The 14,484-nt window shown below is 41.2% G+C and overlaps 1 protein-coding gene across 5 annotated transcripts in view; it reads right to left on the reverse strand.

The window, feature by feature from the left end:
- USP6NL (USP6 N-terminal like) overlaps nt 1-14,484 on the reverse strand; it is a 116,180-nt gene that overhangs the window by 73,008 nt on the left and 28,688 nt on the right. The window lies entirely within an intron of this gene.

Consider the following 14,484-nt stretch of genomic DNA (forward strand, 5'->3'; position numbering starts at 1 on the left):
AGCCATCGCGTGCCGCCCAGCCCTTCCTCCAGGCTCAACTTCACCCTGTTGGCCTTCACACCACCCCAAGCCGAGCAGCAGGGACGGAGAGGGGGGCTGTGGTCTGTCCATAGCAGTTCACCTGCACCACTCCTTCCCCCTCACGCTCTTCCCCTGCTCCACTCTAAGTCCTTCCCATGAGCTGCAGCTCCTCAAGCACTGCCCATCTCCCAGGACCGCAGCACGGGTCCCCTCATCCAGCAGCTTTGCCTGCCTCACTGTGGGCTCCTCTCCATAGCTGCAGCTCCAGCCCAGGCTCTGATCCTGCAGGGGTATCCATGGGCTGCGGCTCCTTCAGGCCACATCCACTGCCACACCGTGGGCTCCTCCACGGGCTGCACATGGAGATCTGCTCCATGCAGTGTCCGTGGGCTGCAGAGAGACACTCTGCTCCACCACGGGCCTCTCTAGGGCTGCAGGGAACTTCTGCTCCGTGCCTGGAGCGCTTCCTGCCCTCCTCCCGCACTGACCTTGGTGGTTGCAGGGCCGTCCCTCTCACATTTTCTCAGTCCTCTCTCTCACATCTGCTGCATAGTTCTCCGCACACTTTTCCTAAATACATTATCTCAGAGGGACGAAACGTTACTGACAGGCTCAGCTTTGGCCATCACTGGGCTCATTTTGGAGCCGATCGAAAGCAGCTGTGTCAGACTTGGGGCAGCCTCTGGTCTCTTCTCGCTCCTGCAGCCAACCCATTTCCAGACCCTTGCCACATATCCCCAAACACAAATGTTCCTGCGAATTTAGCACTTGAAAGGCAGAGCATATGCAAACATGAATCATAGATGTCAGTCTTCAATATTTTAATGCACAATTTCTTGATCTCCTTTCTGCCCCTGAAACATCGGCCCTGTTAGAACTTCTAGTTATTCCTAAAAAAATCATTACAGTATTCTACCCCATGTCAAGATCATAAATCCGTGGTAAAAGACTACAGATCTTCCACGCAATTTTTAAATTAAGTTTTAGTTAGATCAGAAGCATGCTTAAGAAGCAAACCTCCAGACCATCTCTATTTACTGCTCTTTAGTTCACACTGGGAAGCGACAAGGGAGCATGCAAACTGGATTTCTTCCAGATTAAACTAATCTGCAAGACGCACTCCTAGCTCTGCCTGATGTTCCGCCCAAGGAACAAGGACGAGGCTTGAGCTAGCCTGGAAAACATGCCAAAATATACAGGGATGTCAGGCCCTCAGCACCTCCCCTTCCCTCTCTAGACCCACTCATTACCACGGGGCCGTGCTGCTTGCTGACATGGTCTATAGGCTACCGCTGCGTCAAGCACACAGCACATCTCAGCACAAGTCTTCCTTTCATTTGCCTAAGCGTATTTGCTCATTTTTCCCTTCAGAGCCTATCTGAACTATTTATAGAATGGCTTTACGTTCTTATTAGTTACCAGACAATGATTTTTGATGCATGTTCCAGCACTCTGAACATTCTTCTCCAAAGCTTTATACATACTGTAAAATAGACAATTATCACTGCACAGTTTAGAAGGTCATTCCAGTGCCTGTAAGCTAAATAGCAATGCAAACCTGAATCCGTGTAGCTTTAATTTTTGTGTATAGATTCGACAAGCTCTGAACTAGTGCTCACTCCACCTATTTTAAACTCTAACCATGGCACTAACTCATAGCACAGAAGTGGCAAAAACATTTTCATTGATCCACGTGTCTTTGTGCTCCACACAACCATCTGTGAACGTAACATTCTCCTTTTACCGAGTGCTGAGACAGCGTGTCTCCGGGACTTGATGCAGCTGCAGCATAGATGAGCAAATTTTTCAAAACATGTTAAAGCCTTTTCAGTGCACAGCTGTCATGACAAAAAGGGGAGAGCTGGTCGTCTTTTTCTTTTTTTTCTTGAAGGAGAGAAATTAGGACACAGAGCAACAGTGCTGGTATATTAACTATGAAAGCGCAATGCCCGCAGTCAAGTGCACATCACACACCAGGGAGCCCTGCGAGCATCCCAAGAAAAGGCCAGTTTTTCAAAAGGTCTTCCTCAATGGCCAAGAAATGTTTCACTGAGCCAGTGATGGCTTTAAATGAAATAGAAAATATTTATCTGTGAAAGATCGCAGCACTTCCATGTTATCAGAGTCCTCCCATTTGTACAGAATATTTCCTTTCTCACAAAGAAACGAAGCCTTGGATCGAGGCTACCTCTCAACATTCCAGTTGAGACCTGTGAACTGTACTGTAATTCCTTCCTTCAAACTACTGCTGCTTCCCACCCCAAACATTGATTTACAAAACAGAAGCTATACTTCTACTTTAATCGTGACATGAATCAGTGAGCTCAAATTTTTAAACTTAAAATATGAAATGATGTATTTCTACAAACAAGCCTGAAACTTAGCCTTAACCTCTGGAAAATACAACTGACCAAGGAGAAATAAAGAATGGCATGGAAAAGAGTACCCTCTTCAGTCAAAACATTTTTGAGAACATCTAGCACATGGGGTAGATTAGCAGACAGGGTGACATTTACCTACTCACACTCGTGTTCTCTCCTCCTATTGCTTGCATATCAATCTCACCTTCTACATTACATGACACATTTTTCTTTTATGATAATATAAAAACAATGACAAGGGAAAAAAAAAACACACAAATACTCTCCCCCTGAATTTCCAGAGAATATAAACATTTGCCAGTCAATAAATGCAACAAAATTTATGCAACCCGATGAATCCATAGGTTACTGGGCCCTGCCTTTTGCTTTTGAAGGAATGACATAGGGAAAGATGACATTCTAAACACTGTACATTGAGCATTAACTGGTGGCTGCACTACTGAAGATGTAGATACCACTTATACCACTAAGATGCACGCTGAGAAAAAGCATTTGATTCTAGTATTCTTAAATGCCAATCTATTTTACATTGAAGAATCAAAACAAAAAGAAATAGGTTTTTTTATGATCCCATTTGTATTTCATTAAAATATGCATTAGACTACATGAAGATCTGCTGATGTGCAATAGGGATGGAGCACCTGCATTTCAATAATGCGGCATTCTGAAAGCAAAACAATGCATTATGAAGAATGGGAGACAGTTATGGATTTAAAAAAAAAAAAAAAAAACAGTGGGAAAGGATGAAGAAATACCAACTGGTACCCACAGCTTGATCTCCCCAAGGACAACTGGTCTCAGCTTCATGCATGAAGATCATTCCTGCCTTAAAAGGAGTTGGACTTCATGATCATTATGGGTGCCTTCCAACTTGGGATATTCTATGATTCTATGACTAAAAGCCCCCCAGCGTCCTCACAACGCTCTGAGACTGAAAGCACAGTTAAAATCTACACAGAGCTTCAAGTTAACTCTTGTAAGTTGATTGCACAAGCTGTAAATTCAACATCAAGCATACACCCGAGCTATTTCCAAGCAGCAGTAGAAAACACCTGCAGTCCAGTGGAGATACTGCAGTAATATTTGGCAAACAGCACTATCAGAAGAACTCTACAAGCTGAATATCAATGAGCTTCTCCATATGGACAGAGTCTGCTCACCAGCGCTGCGGTGTGGGAGCCTGTGTTCAGTTTAAAACGAAGCCCTTGCAAGCACGCAGAGCCCGGCAGCTGACAGGTTGTAGCATTTATATCACGCTCATCACTGCGGCCCGCAGTGAAGAGTTAAGTGACCGTGACTAATAAGCACGACATCTGATACAGGTGTCTCTCCTGGAGAGGAGCGGGCGCAATCAGGCGTCTCCGCGTGTGTTTTTCTTTTGTTTGTTTGAAGACGTTGCCATATAATAATGCGGCATGAGATAAGAGCAGCAAAACGAAACCTATCACCTGGGACCTGACGCACAAGGGAGAAACTGTTCCCACCAAGGACCTGCTCTCTCCAGGTACAGCTAGAAACTGCTTCGTTAGCTGCTTTATTAGCAAAGACACAGCAGCAGTCTTGGGCATCTGTGTACTTATTTTCCCATTTCCACCAAGAATTTAATTAACTGACATTAATTAGGTTTTCTGTTTGATCTGGAAATTCAGTTCAAATTAACATTTTTATGGCTAGTTTAATACTAACACTGACAGATCATTTCTGTTGGAAGAAGCTGCTTGTACTTGCAATGAAAGGGACAAAGCAAGAGAGCCTATTCCATTGGGAAACAAATAGTTTCATTTGTTGTTAAATATAACTAACTTAAGGGAAAAAAAAAAATGGATATGTTATCTGACTTGAAAAGGCTGGATGTTTTGCTTACAAGCCATGCCTACATGTCTAGAAGCTCAACAAGACAAACAGAAGCACCTTATAGAAGCTAGATAAAATGTCCAAGAAATCTGTGAATGGTGGATACACACCAAAACGTTATCTAAGCCACCAGACTGCTGTAATTATCTGGTGTAGGACATGTCCAGCTGAGACCTTGTCACTTGGAAACATTCACCACATTTTATGTTACTGAAAACAAACAGCCGAACTTAATAGCATCCATCTCTGCACTGTTTCTTATCCCCATCCACTGCAATTCAACAAACAAAACTGTCACCTTCTTAAGCTGTAAGTGTATTAAATACACGTAATAAATAAATCCCGTGGAACTGATAAATGTAGAGACTAAAACTCATTTAACATTATATTCCAAGTTTCCTAAGTATGAGGATAAAATACTGGAAATTGAACAAGGCAAAAATAAAGCAATGGGTCATTTCTCATAGCTTTAAATGTGCAGATCTTAACAGCACAAGATCGTCATTAAGAAAGAAAAATAACTCCCCTACAGTGTCAGAGTCAACATTCTGCTTTGAGAGCCCACAAGAAGAAAAAAGCTGAACACCTTTTAAAATAACATAGCACAATTGGCAGGTTCTTACCAAAATGAAGGTCAGAAAAATGTGTTTGCTTGAACAATGAAAATGCAAGATCAAAGGAGGTTTGTGTTTCTAGACCCTCCACACAGAGCAAATGTCAGACACTGATTTCACAGCTCTTTCTCAAAAGCCTCCACGCTCCAGAACTCCAAGATGGAAGGACATGGTTAGAAAATTCATGTCACAGTAAAAACAGAAGAGCTACAGAAGGAAAGGTACGCAAACATCCTTCCCTCCATGCTAACATCCAGGCTGGAGATCTCTCTGCTCTGAACTTACTGGACAAATGCTGCCAGCAATGCAGAATTGCAGCCTCCACTGCAGTGTCACTAAAAACAGAAAAGCAAAAACATTCACCCCAGCAGCTCAAGCTCAGAGGTATGTAACCCATTAACCTTGTAAAATGTTAAGGAAACACTTGAATAAATCACAAACTCCACAGACACAGCTGTCCTCTTCTCTTCTTTCAAGAAGCCCAATAAAGCCACCTTGTTTCCAGCTGCTCCTCAGGCTCAGCCGCCAGGTTTCCTCTGCTCCAGTGAAATCATGAAGAAGAGTTTGTGTAAGTACTGCTGCTCCAGACCAGCAACTGCCCCATGCGTTATACCACCTATGAAGTCTAGATGGATTTAAAGATGAAACTGATTCTCAATGCCAGAATATTTATAAGTGATTTAATAGGAGGCTTTGCTTTCCTTACCCACAATTCAGGCAGCTGCTTTGATCAAATCAGTGAGTATCAACTGCAAAAGGCTCTGTAGGGCACAGAGGCATCCCACTGCCTGCATGATGTAAAACCACACGACAGCCTCTTACCGAAAGAGGATAAATAGCAGCTTACAACAATTTATAATCACACAGTCTTTGTAGCTTGCAGGTAGTTTGCTTCCATTTTTTCCTTTTTTTTTTTTTTTGTCAATAAAAGCTTGAACTAAAGCTATGCCTACATTGGAGGTTTTTGACATTAACTAAAGAAGAAAAATTTGTTTAGATTTGCTACATAAATGAACACAGTCCACAGCTTGCAGCTGACTTTTACATTTGACTATCCCAGATACACTGCAGAACAATTGACATGGGAAGGAAAGAAAAAAAAAAGGGAGAAGATGGAAAAAAAAAAAGTCAGCACTTCTAGCAAGTGAACCAAAAATGAAACTTTGACTAGTTACAGGCAGACAACTTAAGTTCAGTTTCTATCACTGCTGAAACTTGTTCCAAGATGAAGGGCAGCCAGTGCAACCAACCAGAGATGTTGCAGTTCTCCCCACAAAAAGACTGGAATCAAACTGGAGAAAGAATCATGAAGGTTAGCTATCTGAATTTATTTTGCTAAGCCATAGATCAATTCCCAAGATACAACATCGAAGTACTTGATTAAATGATGCTAACTAATAATCAAAGACCAAATAAACAGACACTAAAGTCAGTCATTAGCAGCCACATGTGGCCAAGCAGCACTGCGACCTTTCTTAATCACTGCATCTGGCACTACACAAACCAGACAACATTTTAAACATTTTTTTTAATGAAGTAAAAACAGCAATAAACCCTCAAGATAAGAAGAGAAAGAAAAAAGCCCCAAAACACGTACATCTCATGAGAGCTATTACTATTCAAAGTGGGAAATAGTGAACGTCAGCCTCAAAAAGAGAGCATATCCAATAAAAATCATGCTGACGAGTTAGTGTGTGTCCAGCTGTACTAGTACAAGTGTACTATTGCTTGTATATGTAACATTCTGAGGCAGAACACCTCGTACTCGTGCTTGCCTGTTAAATTTCAGCAGTACTTTGCCCTTGTACGAGCCAGCATCACTGTGAAGGAAGCTCACCCCCGCGTTTATTCACACCCCTCCTGGGAGCTGGCATGCACATTTGTGAGCCTGCCTCAGCAATTAGGTTGGTAAAACAGACCAAGATTAAAACTGCCTCAACAAGAAAAAAAAAACGAGAACATTCAGACCACCTTCCCGATTTAAATCAACATGACTATACAAAGCGGGATGAAGAGAAGCAGCAGAAGTAATGACTACATCATTAGGAAGAGCCATTGGTGCTAGTCTTAATTATCTGTAAAACCATTGCCAAAAGGCATAACTTCAACACAAATACAATAAAGTCAGTAGACCTTGTTGAAAAACAGTTCAATTTTGTCGTATTGATAGAACCTTAGTCATGGTAAATAATGAATTCAAACTGTATATATGTATTGATGAGGTGCATAATACAAAAAATGATTATGACTAACGCGGGCAGAATTTCTTATTTCAGGATAAATAAGTAAATGCATTCAGAGTCACAGAATTATAGGGGTTAGAAGGGACCTCTGGAGATCGTGGAGCCCAACCTCCCTGCTAAAGCAGGTTCCCTAGAGTTAACTCCCTGATACAGACTTGGCAGCTCAGTCCTTTTTGTTACTGTTATTCATGATCTGGATGAAGGGACTGAGTGCACTCTTCGTAAATTTGCAGATGACATCAAGTTGTGAGGAAGTGTTGACTTGCCTGGAGGTAGGAAGGCCCTGCAGAGTGATCTGGACAGGCTGGATCAATGAATTAAGTCCAAGTGTATCAGCTTAACAGGACAAAGTGCTGGGTCCTGCACTTCAGTCACAACAACCTCACACAGTGCTGCAGGTTTGGGGCAGAGTGATTGGCAACCTGTGTGGCAGAAAAGGATCTGAGAGTGCTGGTCAACAGCCAGCTGAACACGAGCCAGCAGTGCGCCCAGGCAGCCAGAAAAAACAATGGCATCCTGTCTTGTATCAGACTCAGTGCTGTCAGCAGGACTTGGAGGTGATTACCCCCTGCACCCGGCTCTGGTGAGGCCGCACCTTCACTACTGTGTTCTGCTTTGGGCTCCTCACTACAATAAACACGTTGAGGCCCTAGAGCATGTTCAGAGAAAGGCAACAAAGGGTCTGGAGCACAAGCCTTATGGGGATCAGCTGAGGGAACTGGGATTGTTCAGTCTGGAGACGAGGAAGTTATTGCTCTCTACAAGGGCCTGAAGGGAGGTTGTGGTGATGGGGAGGGCCAGCCTGTGCTCCCAGGTAACAGTGATAGGATGAGAGGGAATGTCCTTAAGTTGTCCCAGGGGAGGTTCAGGTTGGATTTAGGAAAAGTTATTCTCAGAAAGAGTGGTGAGGCATTGGCACAGGCTGCCCAGGGACGTGGTGGAGTCACCGTCTCTGGAGGTGCTCAAGAACAGGGCAGAGGTGGCATTAGGGGACATGGATTAGTCAGTATATTGTTGATGGCTGAATTAAATGTTCTTAGAGGTCTTTCCCAATCTTAACGATTCTAGCCTTAGGATGGGGGGGGAGGGGGGAAATCACTATTCCCTCTCTCCTCTCCACTACAGCTGTAAAAAACAAAACAATTTCAAACAACAGCATACAGGTATAGCATGCCTTTACTTCTACTCCACATTTCTCATCTGGACTATAACGGTATTTCTTCAACAATAAAATACGTATGACTACACTACTTCAGTCCACATGAACTGTAATACCACTGGCTCTAAGGAGGAATTGCTAGAGTCAATAGTCTGCCTTCCAGCAAGAGGTCACACTAGATTAAAGTGTAGATGAGAGCATGATAAATGGCTTTCACATCAACTTTCTCAGGTACACAATACAAATTAAGACTCATTTAAGCGTAGTACTTCCCAGATACAGTCAGAGGAGGCTGAGGTTTTTCTCTGGGTTCTTTCAAACCTAAATGCCACGAATTATTATTATATTATTCTGCCACTCAGAAGACTGCAGGATATGAGAGGCGACCATTCTTCAAACAAAAGACTGAGGAAAACTGTATGCATAATGCAGTCACAAGAAGTGGAAAAATTCTTGAAACTGATCCAGGAGGTGAAAGAAATCTGAACTTCATTTGATTCACTTATTTTAAAACGCAAGTTATCCCATTCTACTATATTCCTTTTCTACGTTCAGCTCCACTGGAAGATAACATATGATCCATCTGTGAGAAATGGTGCAGGATCAGGAACACCAGAAATATATATTTTATTAATTCTCTCAGGGAAAAAAAGGTAATTTTTGAAAATGTTACTAATTTGTTCAATATTTCAGTTCTGGCTAAGGAGTAAGAAGGAGAAGGAAGGATTTCTCTTCAAGAAAAAAAAAATCTTATTGGTTTGCATCCAAAAGTACACATATGCTTTCATAGCATCACTTGCTCAAACCAATTATATACAGAAACTTACCAACAACAGTTATTGTCTACAACAACCTGTTGCGGGCCAAAGCCAGAGACCAGTGAAAAGAACACAAAATTCTCCTGTGCCTGAAATAAATCAGAATCTTTACGGTTCAGGATTTGAATGGGCACTTGGTTTGCAGACAACACTGCATTAAGAGTTGTTTCCCCTGATCACAGAAGGCCTTTGAAATCTTAACAAATGGGAGGGCTGGGCAATCACCAACCTGGTGAACCAACAAAGTTTAACAAGAGCCAAGAGCTGGATTCAGCACCTGGGACAGGACAACCCCAGGTATACTTACAAATCAACAGACCAAAGGATGGAGAGCAGTCCCACAAGAACAGATCTCAGGGTTCTGGCTGACAGCAAGTTGAATCTGAGTCAGTAGCATGCCCTGGAGCCAAAAGAGCCAACTGTACCCTGGGGTGCACGAGGCCCAGCACTGCCACAGGGCAACGGGAGGGACTGTCCCACTCTGTTCTGCGTGGCCTCACCTCCAGCACTGGGTGCAGTTTGGGTGCCGCAAGACAAGAGGGACATAAAGCTATCAGAGAGCATCCATCCAAAGGAAGGCTATGAAGTGGGCAAGGGCTTAGTAGGCAAGGTGTGTGAGGAGCAGCTGAGCTCCCTGGTTTGCTCAGTGCAGAGCAGGCTGAGGGGAGGCCTCATGGAGGCTGCAGCTCCTCACAGGGAGCAGAGGCACAGCACTGAGCTCTGCTCTCTGTGATAGCGACAGGGCCCAAGGGAACGGCATGGAGCTGTGTCAGGGGAGGGGTAGGGGGTGTTACGGAAAGGGTCTGCACCAGAGGGTGAGGGGCAAGGAACAGGCTGCCCAGGGCAGTGGGCACAGCCCCGAGCTTGTGGAGTTCAAGGAGTGTTTGGCCAATACTCTCAGACACGGGGTCTGGATTTGGGGTGGTTCTGCATGGAGCCAGGAGCTGGACTAGAATTTTGTGGGTCCCTTCCAGCTCAGGATATTCTATAATTCTGTAATTATCAGTTTGACTGGAGGAGGAATCACAGAAGATCTAAGCTGAGATATGATAAACACCAAAAATATAAGAAAAAAAGCCACAGACCAAGCTTAGCACAAATTGAGATGCTAGGCAACCACAGACAAGGATTTCTCTCAAAAATACCTCCAGAACTTTTTAAGCTTTAGGCTGCATGCTGCATTCAATCAACTCATGCATTTCTGTGAAAGGTTTCTTGTAAGCAGTCTCTCTCCCTAACATGTAGCTCTGCTCTTAAGAGATTCCAGTGCAAAAAAAAAAAAAAATCAAGAAGTCCAAAGATTTTTATTTTAAATAGACATCTCCACAACATTTGATTCCATTGTGTTAGTATGAAAAAGAAGGGAAATCCTAATAGAGTGAAACAAATTCCTATCAGTAGATAAAGAAAAGAAAGGATTTTAAAAGGCATTACTGCACTTACAAGTCACTTGATAAAAAATTACTGTCTAAGAAATAGAAAAGTATATAAAGCTTCCTGAAGGAAAGCAGGAAGGAAGAAGAAAAAAAAAAAGAAAGTAAAGAAATTCAGTTAACCCTGAAGCCTCCGATAAGAGGCAAAAATCTCAGCATGCTGCGCACAAAAAATAGTACAATTAGGAAAAAGAAAACAAACAGGAAAACACTGTAGGTAGTTGCTGCAGGACCTTTATTTTCTTCATTTTGCAACTAATCAACCAATCACAGTGCACAAGAAATAAACCAAAAGAAAGACTGCATTTTTCTTGCCAAGACTAAGTCTGGAATATAAGGTTCTACCAGAGTACCATCTGGCAAGTGAATTCAGGCAGAATCTTCAGAAGCATGAACTATTATTACTGGCACATTTATACACAATTAGCCTCGTCTGGCCCAACATTTACATACCTTGTATGCCCACATTTCCAGAATGAAAATTATCTTTGAATCTGAAGGTATCTGTACGCTTTGTTTAAAACCTAGAAAGACTGAGATAAGCCATGCACCTCAAAGAAACACAGGGGATTCCCCAAGAGCATCACTCTCTTCAGCTTACAGCCCCCCCAGCAGGGACCAAATACACACACCCTCAAATCTAAGTTTTCTATTAAGCATCTCCTACTCTAAAGACTGCATGTCTTTGCAACTGCAATTTTTACTTCGTTATCTGCTAAACAGATTTCAGTGCAATATCTTCATCATATTCTAACTAAAGGTGATGACAATTATGCTTTGCTGTGGCCATCTGTGAAAAGAACAAGGGGAGAAGAGGTAAAACAAGAACATGCCTTCATTATTTTAAAGAACTTTGGTTTCAAATAGGATTCCAATAGTGAAAAAAAATCAACAGAATTATACTCCCCATTGATTTCTCCAGCAGAAATAACATTCAAACCATTTTTTCCTAATTGAAACAAGTCTCAGATCTTGTGAAATACATGGCCTTGAACTAGAATGCTTATCAAGAGAATCTTATATTGACGTGATTTAGAACTTTATCCAAAGCCAGGCTTTCAAGGTTATAATTTGTTTAAGAAAGCCAAGCCTCATGAAATAAAACAGTGACAAGTCCTTTAACATTTCTTTACAACTTCATGTTTACTTTCAGTCTTACAGAAAGTGGCAAAGTGAGCTCAGGTGTTACCTTTTCTTCAATAAACGAACAAGAGATTTTTCCTTTAGTTTTAAGATAACATCAGGTCAGTTTAAAAAAAAGCAAACAAAATTACACACACAGCTTTCCATGCAATTGGAAGATTATGGAACACAATTGTAGAGGATTTTGGTTTTTGGAAACTCTGGGCATTCGAGTTTCAAGCAGTGCATTAAGAGCATGAAAGTGCACCTTGGACATTATAGCCCAGAAGTTACTGTTTTGCTCACTGCATGCATTGTTAACGAGAACTTTCTGATGTGAGCCTTTGTAATAGCCAAACACTACATACAAAACCATAACCAAAGGACTTGCAGCTGGGAGACAAGAACAGTGCTCTATTTGCAAGGAGTTAGTCTTGTATTTGTAAACTATTTACCACATTCTTCTGATATAGAAAATGAAATCTAATTTAACTATTGGCATGGGTCACAGCTACAATGAAAACCAACTCTGGCTGTAGCAAACAATTAGACTCAGCAACTCTGGCAAGCTGTTCATCTACCCTATTAAATCCATATCTAAACCCATGAAATGCTAAGAATGGGTTTCTTTCAAATAACATTCTGCAAGACTTTCTTCTGCAGGGATTGAATTTTCCTCTCCGCAGTAGCTACACTTACATGTCTTATAATAAGCTTCTGTTGTTGAACCACAGATGCAAAATGACATTTTCTTGGCTAATAACTGTGTTTCTGGGTCTCAGCTGAAAAGAAGCTTTGGGTAAACTGGAAGCTAGGGCAATCCTTTCCCCCACAGCCTTGCATACTATTTATAAAAATCATTATAAAGTTAGAACATTCAACTTCAAAGAGGGAAATCTTTAAACCAGGTGCAACACAAGAAATATGTAATTAATATATTATACTACTGTGCAACATTTGTCTCCTGAGTGCTAGTTAAGATCCTGCTGAGGAATACAGTCTTCCTCCACCCATGTGCACTGGCCCTGCAAGCGTTTGCCCAGGTATTTCTTAGGTTCCCAATTTTCATGGCAAATAATAGATTCTAAAGAAAATTTAGACCTTAGAATTTTACACTTCACTCAAAAACACATTTAAATGAAAAACACTTTTTTTTTAACAGGAAAAAGAGGATGCACCCAAGGAATGAGATTAAAAAACTCTAACACTTACTTACCAACACTACTTCAAAAGCACATTTGTAAACACTTCACATTTCATCCTTCATGTCTCTATGAATTCACCTCACATTCACACTGGGCTTCCTAGCAACTCTTCCTTTACAAATACATTTTTCCATTTACTGAAAACAATAATGAGAATGAGTCATTTCTGTAGAATAAAGTCCTTCCCATACACCAGATGCCTAATATTGCGTGCTGGGAGAAAGAAACCCTACTGCCTACTCAGATTGCTGTATTTATTACAGAAGTCTGTCAGCACTTTGCATCTTTTATTAATGTTTTCTTCCATATGTTTGAGATCTTTTTAATGTTAGGATTTTAATATTGTCTGTAAAATTTTACTACCACATTCGCTAAGAGCTAACATCTAATTAGCTCAGTTACTAGCAGCCTGAGAATACTGCCCAAACAATGACCAAAAAGGGTCTGAAATAAACAAGGGGGGAAAAAAAATCACAAAGCTTTACAGCTCATTTCTGAGTATTTTGTTATGTTTTTCAAGGCTTTCACTTCCAATTCAGATGCATCAGTATGAATGAACCAAATTTTACATTTTTGGTGCTATCTTTTTAACCAGCTCTCACACAACTTCTATGAAAGCCAAGCCTGACTAGCCAGCTTTGCTCAGAACAGGCAGCAACTACTGACTGTCCCCTTCGTTCTTTTCTGTAACAAGTGGAGCGTAAGTACATAAATCAAAAAAAAAGGAAGACGTACAGAGAGCTGATAGCAAGCAATTCACTGTGACGAAATTATACAACTGTTGGGTGGGACGTTCAGCCAATCATTACAAAATCTAAGGAAGCAATTCAGAAGTTGGATTTTGTGAAGCACGTCTTTTTTTCTGACTAGAGATGATACAGAGCGCTCCAGTTCTGCCTTTAATCGTTTTGTTTTCTTAGAAGTGTTTCATTAACTAATTCCTTAGAATTACGGCAGCCTGATATTTGTAGATAAGTGATGTAAATTACAGATACTTGCCTTTAGCCACAGATTACGTGTAACCGCAGAACACAACGACGACACAGTGGCAGGCACACATGGATGCTATAGCCTCTAAATTATTCATGACCTATTCACTACAAAATGAAGTGGCCACTGAAAATTAATTCCAGTAAGAAAGGAACGCAATTGCAGATAGCTTTATGAATTAGTTTATTCCTCTACAAACCGTATACCGAGCAATTGCAAATCATTAAGACGTAAAAGTAAAAATGAACAGCAGAAGAAAAAAGTGTTTAATGAGTTCCTAATTAGATAAGCATGCAAGACACCGGAAAAGATGGAACTAGTTTACAGAAGAAAAAACAACAAACATTCAACACACCAAAGAGAACAAAAAAGCATTTAACATCAATTAATTTCAAACAATAAGCAAGTATTTAAAGTAATGTTTTGTACACTAGAAAGAGCCGTTTTGGATTTTGAAGTTAGTTGTAATCTCAAAATAATCTAATTGTAAAATCTAAACAGCAGAGCAGCTGTGTACTTTCAGTCCGTCTCATTTCCATAAGCACTAAAGAAGTCTATTTCTGTTTTTATTCTCATTCAGAATACTTAAGATTCTAAGTACTATTCTGATGGTAGATTATATAGAACACAGTTGCTATTTTCAC

The sequence above is a fragment of the Numida meleagris genome, chromosome 1, assembly GCF_002078875.1.
Source record: "Numida meleagris isolate 19003 breed g44 Domestic line chromosome 1, NumMel1.0, whole genome shotgun sequence".
Lineage (NCBI taxonomy): Eukaryota > Metazoa > Chordata > Aves > Galliformes > Numididae > Numida > Numida meleagris.